The 7,660-nt window shown below is 33.7% G+C and overlaps 1 pseudogene; it reads left to right on the forward strand.

Annotated features, from left to right (window-relative positions):
- Nucleotides 1-6,725: 6,725 nt before the first annotated feature.
- On the forward strand, nt 6,726-7,388 carry LOC149565472 (F-box protein GID2 pseudogene; annotated as a pseudogene).
- Nucleotides 7,389-7,660: the final 272 nt, after the last annotated feature.

Raw genomic sequence — 7,660 nt, forward strand, 5'->3', positions numbered from 1 at the left:
TTCCATAACATGGTAGGAACTAAAAATATGCCCTAATCAATCAACTATACACAATAAATATAGGATAGTGTACCCACTAAAATGAATTCAACAAGAAAAAGTGGCATTTAATTAGGGCTTGTTTGGTTTCAGGAATACAACAGGAAATAGGAAGAGAAAATTATAAGATGTTTTATAATCTCTGTTTGGTGTGCCAAATTGAAATTGAGAATGGGAAGACATATTCTCATTTCCCCCCTAAAATTAGCATATGGTCATTCCAAAAAATATCTTTTATTGTAATGAGACATTCCTATTCTTAATTTCATTTTTCCAAAATATATAATTCTTTAAATATGCTATGGGCTCACATGTAGTTCTACACTAGCAAAATATAATGAGTGTTTAATAGTTAAGGCTGTCATTATTAAGTATGAATTTGTTTGAATTTTCTTACTCGATAAAAAATTATGACTAATTATGAACTGAGAATGTGGACTAAGTGATAACAAGAAGCTCATCAGAGCCCTCCCTTGCTATGAAATGGTGTGATAAGTTTAGAAGGGGTTTTATTACCTTCTATGTCTATGTCCTTCATCACTAGGGTAACATTGTCTTTGCTAGATCGAAGAATTTTTCCAAGGATGATGCAAGATAATGGTGGATTTACAGGTAGTGACCATGATCGTTAGAAATATGGTGCATGACCACTCATGGTGTTGGGATCTTGTTAAATTTATGCAAGAATTGCAATAGAGAAGATAAAAGAGCTTGTCATGAGTGGCATCTTGCAGAAGTTGATGATGCTACTTCACATGAATTGCTAGCCTAGAACCTATCAAAATTCTCTTTCCCTTGGAAAACTATGATTCTTGTACCCACTTTGTTATTCACTTGTAATTAATCTAACCCAAGACAATCATTTATGTTATGAGTCTTCTACTTTTGTTTGGCATATTTTTCATAGCACCATTGTGCTCAACAATTTCCTCGATCACACTGTCACGTCTTTTGGAGAGAGAGGCATGGTTTTTTTTTTCAATACTATTTCTTGCATTGTTACACTTACCATTTAGGGGCCTTGGAGATAATCAAGAGGTGATTTCATTTCTTTCTATTTTGAATTTGATTTATGAATAAACTTAACCTTATTCTAATTCTAGTTTTGTACAACCAAACAAAGGATAACAAGATTGTAATTTCCATTTTCTATTCCCATTCTCATTCCTATTTTCTATTCTAATTTTCAATTCCTATGCTAACAACCAAATGAGCACTTATGATTCATGTATTTTTTTCAAGTGGTGTCCAAATTTCAAGGAAAATTCCACCCATTGGTGTGAAATAATGCTAATTTCCACAAATACACCAAATATCATCCCATTTGTAATGGGCTTTATCTATCTTCATCTTTACGATTGGGGCATTTATTCCTCCAAGGTAGATTTGATCTTCCACTACCTCATTTAAAACAAAAATATTTTCCTTCAATTATTGATCCATACACATTCCCCACATGCCATAAATTTCAGCAATTTGAACACTCCTTCACTCAAATCTATTTCTAAATTTTGTGAATTCAAAATTAAAGATTTAACAACTTTGAGAGAACAATGTGGATGTAAAAGGGATTTTATGTATGGCTAGGGGTGAGAATTCCTTAAACTCAAATCAGCTTTAAAAAATTAATAAAAAAAATATCCACATTGATTTGAGATGAAAAACTACATATTGAAACCCTTACTCAACATTGACACATCTCAAATCAATTTAAGCAATGAAAACTTTAAAACATTATGAAATTCAAGCCAAAAATCATATATTTAAATACCTTACAATGTAAAGAAAGAAAAAACCTATGCTTGAGGTTAGCCTCTTTAAACTTGGAGAGTCGAGGATTTTATTCTCCATCACCTTCATTAACATCACCACAATCTCTTCAACACACTTAGTGACAACCTAATCATTATCAATGATTAAGAAAATTTATCATAGAGCTTGTCAATGAGCTTGCAAAATGGTAGTGTAGAGGATTTTGGAAAATCATGCATGTTGATTTTAACCCATAGGAGGACAAAAATCTAAGTCACATACATCTCAAGAGAAGGGGATGTTGAATTCCCTAGGAGATTGTGCAAACTTGAGCACATAGAGGAAAAGCTATTGCACAATCTTTTTTTACAAAAAGTCATGGCAGACACAATAATAAATAATCAAGGCAAGATACATACATATTGTTTGGTATTGTAGCATAAATTAAGTTCATTACATAATCATATTCTTTATAGAGGTGTTAGAGGATGAGTAGATAATAGCTATTCATATTACTTCTAATTTGTGCTTAAGTAGTAAAAGTGAATGATGACAATCCTGAATACCCAAAGTTGGATGGAGACAGAACGTGGTAGTGAACACCTTATTCCTACTGGCACAATAGATGTGCCACCAAGATTGTACTCCCCCATTGCGCCTTCAAATTTTCTTCCATGGTCACCAAGGGAAATGTGTGTATCATTTTCTCTTAAGATTTGTTTGGTTGTAGAAAAAAGAATGTGGGAATAGGAATGTGTATTCTAGAATTATTATTCTAGAATAGAAAATAAGAATACATATTTCTATTCTTGTTTGGTTGAGTCAAAATTTGATGGGGAATTCATAGACCCAAAAATTTATATTTTCTAAAAAATATAAAATTGAAATAGGAACACATATTCCAATTCCAGCTATTTAGGTAGAATTACAAATGCTCAATTTTAAAACAATGTTTTTTCCAATTTGCAATATCCTCCTTTTCACATGCATAAAATAGAAATGAAAATGTTATAATCTATCATAACAATGGTCTTTATGTAATGCGTATACTACCATAGTCCATACACAATTTTGAAAGACTACAATCAAAATCTAGACACCAAAGTGATGTCCAGTTATAGATTAATCAAAAACAAGGCTTTTCAAATTACTCATAGGTCATTAAGATTATAGATTTTATTTTAAAGATTTTTTAGAATTTTTGTTTCTTATCCACCAAAGCTATATTCACCTATAGAATCTTGTGAAAACAATTATTATACAATCCACATAAACTTTTCAGAGAAGGTAACAATATAAAATTTTCAAAAGTCACCCATGGCTTAAACTTTTCAGAGAAGGTAACAATATAAACTCAAAAGACTTGATTGGTCTTCACCAAGAGTGCAAGTCCCAAGATGATCACACAATATAATAACATGACTCCATTGGCCAACATGCCAAGAGGGTGGATCTCAATAGCATTTAAACAGAAACAATGAGTATATATCAAATCTCCAAACCAAATAATAACAAAGCATTATCAACAACAATATGTCAACAAATCAATAACCAGATAATTTATGTTCTTTTTCATGACTATGTTTGACTCATATAATTGTGATCTCTCTAGCACTATGATGTCGTTTAATATGTCTTGCTAAAACTTGTAAATTTTTTTCCTTTTGCCATGTCATATAATATGTCTTGCCTTGTAGCTTATATGTTTTGAAATTGTTGTTAGGTCTTGTAGCTTGTATGATTTGATTGCTAGAGAGCTTCTACAACTAAGCAAGAAGGTCATTTCACGAGTTATATAGCCGTGTGCTCAGGTATGAAAATTGCATATTTTTTAATCTAATGTATATTTTAACTAGACTTGTAGCTTATATGTTTTGAAATTGTTGTTGGGCCTTGTAGCTTGTATGATTTGATTGTTGGAGAGCTTCTACAGCTAAGCAAGAAGGTCGTTGCACGAGTTATATAGCCACGCGCTCGAGTATGAAAATTGCATATTTTTTAATCTAATGTATATTTTAACTAGACTTTTAGCTTATATGTTTTGAAATTTCTATTAGGCCTTGTAGCTTGTATGATTCGATTGCTGGAGAGCTTCTACAACTAAGCAAGAAGGTCATTGCATGAGTTATATAGCCACGCGCTCGGGTATGAAAATTGCATATTTTGTAATCTAATGTATATTTTAACTAGACTTTTAGCTTATATGTTTTGAAATTGCTGTTAGGCCTTGTAGCTTGTATGATTTGACTGCTAGAGAGCTTCTACAACTAAGCAAGAAGGCCATTGCACGAGTTATATAGCCGTGCGATCAGGTATGAAAATTGCATATTATTTAGTGGCTTAATGTTGTAAGGTCTCTTGAAATAAGACCTTTAGGCGGTTGGCAAATATTCAAGCCCACCGTGTGTACTTGGTAGAACATCATATCCTAACTAAAACCCCAAACCACTATTTTGATTTCATATCATTGCTAGAATAGTTTTCTTTTTCATCCATTTCTTGAACTATATTAAAGGTAGCTTCACTTCAGTTATGAGTCTAACATGTTTTTTTTACTTAAAAGGTGGAATCTCCAAGACAAAAAGCTGAAGGATGATCTTATAGAGAGCATGACCCAACTCTTTGGACTTTGTACATTCGAGAGAAACAAGCTCCTTGAAAAAGCTGGTTTATGTTTGAAGTATATTAGGGACTAGTATAGAAAAAATTTATGAGATAACCCTAGGTATGAGCGTCCACCCTATGTTCCTGAGGCTGAGTGGCAGGCTCTAATTTTGGATGGAAAGTATAAAGCTGACAAGAAAAATACAATTACACCAATAGAGAGTACACTGCCAAGGTATGTGATACTGTTGAGAATGTAATTTTGTACTAATTAACCTCTATATTTATAAATACAATCTAACATATTTCAAACTTTTCATAGATTTCTTGACACATCAAAGGCAAGACTAGAAAAGAACGGGACACACAAGCTCAACTTTGGTGGTTTTTTGAAACTTCAAGCACGAGTTGTAAGTATTCTTGATCCTCAACTTTTGCAACTTTTGTATTTCCTTTTGATATTTTAACTACCCTCCATTGGTTGATGAAACAATGCAAGTAAAATTCACCATACCATGCAAAAATGCAGGGCTCAAAGTTCAAGAGATGCCTCACAGAAGAGGATAAGAGAATTGGCTTCCAACAAGGCTATAGAGTCGTGGCTGAATAGCTACGAGCTGAAATTAGTGTGGAAGGTTCTAATAATGATGCATCTGAGCTACAGATAAATAAGCTAAATGAAATTTATTTCAAATTGAATACTTTACCAATTAGTCTATTTGATGTTAAGTTCCAATATAAAGTGAGTATATCTATTTTAAGCAAGCAATGATAACAATGCGTAGGATGTTGGAATGCAGCTTGACAATCCTTCTACACAATTTGTGAATGTTGAAGGTTCGCATGATGTGCATCCTAGTGGTGGAGGTATACATTTGATATTAAATTTTTTATATGTAATTGCAATTGGTGTTTGGATTAACGTAACATTTTGTATAGCAGCTATAGAGGATCGAGGCGTCGATGTTCATGAGCGTGTTGACGTTGAGTCTAGACAAAATGATGTGGTCAGATTAGGTAAAGAGTGCCATAGTTATGTTATTTAAAATAATTGAATACTTGTAACAATTATAATAAATTATTTTTAATTTAACTCTTTTATTTCTTATTGCAGAGCACCCCCCTTTGCAACAACATAGGAATTTGAGATCATCAAGAACAGAGAAAAGAACTGAAGAGGGGGGAATTGATGATGACACTGATGCTCCTCTTAGAGCTTACATAGAAAAAAGAAATAGGAAAAAAAAAAAAGAAGAAATGATCGTCATCTACATACCTTAATTGATAATGACTGAATTTCATGTCTCAATGAATTTAATTATGTGCTAATGAATGTTCATGAATTATGTGTTAATGCAAAATATTGATGAATGTTGCATGTTTATGAATCTAATGTGTTAATGAATGTTATCATGTGATATTGATTGAATGTTACATTTTATTAATGGTTGAAAGAATGAATGAATGTTAGATGTTAACGGGGAATGTAGAGTGATGTTAGGGGGAGGGGAGTGGGGCCAAATGAGCTTCCACCTTCACATGGTTGGCCTTGTTTAGTAGAGAATATTAAACTATTCTCGAAACAAAGTGAAGCTCAATAAGATGTAAGTGAAGCTCAAATTGGCACAAATAGGGAGTCACTATGATGTAAGGGGTCATTTGAAGTCCTAGGGTGTCCTAGGAAGAGTTATGGGTGGATGGTAGTGTTTACATGATGTAATAGGCTATTAAAGCCCCTAAATGATGTAAAATGCACTAAAGTGCAAGATCTGTTATTTCTCGCTCCTTCCCCAATATCAAATGCTTTAATTTTGATCTCCTTGAAGTCATCTCGGAGGCTCCCAATTATGCCGGTACTTTCTTTAAACACAATGTTTGAACTCATTTTCTATCTCTTCACAGATTTTGGGTAAAAAAATCCTCACTGGTTGTTTATGATCTGTTTGTGGTATAGGTGTGCAACACATTGCGGGCGACATGTTTGTCAATGTTCCAAAGGTAGACACTATATTTATGAAGGTAAAGTCTCTAAATGATTATCAATCACTGTCAGGATCTGATTTAAATTAGGAACCCATCTTCTTCATTGTCTACTCCTTTTTTATTAGAAATTTTCCTTCTAGTAGTGCTCTGCTCCATTTCATAACTTTACCTTTTTCTGAAATTGTGCTCTCTAGTCTCCATGTCTATCTCTATGTTTCTACCTAAATTCAGAGACCCGGATCCCTGTCTGATGCTTATTTATGAAACTATCCAACTTTTTTTTTAAGGTACAAGGTCTATTTATTTGTAGATACATATTCATTTATCTTGTTCTATCTAGAAGGGCAATGAGATTGGCAATAAGAAGACCCAGTGAGTGTAAAATCAATTATCATCATCATAGTTATAAGCCCAACACAGACTTGGAGGCACCATTGTTTCACAAAACATCTGAAAAGATGCAATCTCAGGATCAGTGTGAGAACTTATCGAGGGATCAAATGGAGCAGTTTCTTTTAGATGGGGATTTGTTATCCGAAGTGATGAAATACATGGATGCAAGAACACTGGCAACAGCCTCATGTGTTAATAGGATATGGCATAAAACTGCACAAGATGACAAGCTGTGGGAAAACATATGTCTCAAGCATTGGGCTAACACTGGTTGTGGAAGCCATCAACTAAGATCTGTTGTTTTGGCTCTTGGTGGATTTTGGAAACTATATTCTCTTTCCCTTTGGCCTATGCTTAATCCATCTTCTTCTTCTTCTTCTTTTCCATGTCCATTGCCTTCTCAAGCCTTGTCTCCCTTCTTATCAAAGCCTGGACTGAATAAAAAGCACAGTGCCAAGACTCAATCTTGGGGTAAGGATGAGATTCATCTTTCTCTTTCTCTTTTCTCTATCCATTTCTATGAGAAAATGAGTAGTCCTCCTATGCAAAACGTTTCCTTAGCCCAATTTCAATCTTCCAAGCATCCCATATTTGAAGATGCAAGCAGGCCCAAATAGGTATAAATCCATCTAGCCCCACAATAGATATTGGTGGTATTTCAGTTTTGTGTGTATTAAATTTCCGTGAAGACCAAAGTTTGTATCTTTTCATTCCTAATTTGATCATGGACTTGTAAGTAAACATCAAAACCAGACAGACCTTATAGTTTTCATGTTAGATGTAAATATATAGCTAGTTTGATGCCCATACGTCTTACACTGCTTGGTCAGAAGGAGCACTCGTGTGCAGCCTTGAAACCCTTCCAAGTGGCTAATAAGAAGGTAAAATT

The sequence above is a fragment of the Cupressus sempervirens genome, chromosome 3 (assembly GCF_028749045.1).
Source record: "Cupressus sempervirens isolate cs-2001-9-10 chromosome 3, ASM2874904v1, whole genome shotgun sequence".
NCBI lineage: Eukaryota > Viridiplantae > Streptophyta > Pinopsida > Cupressales > Cupressaceae > Cupressus > Cupressus sempervirens.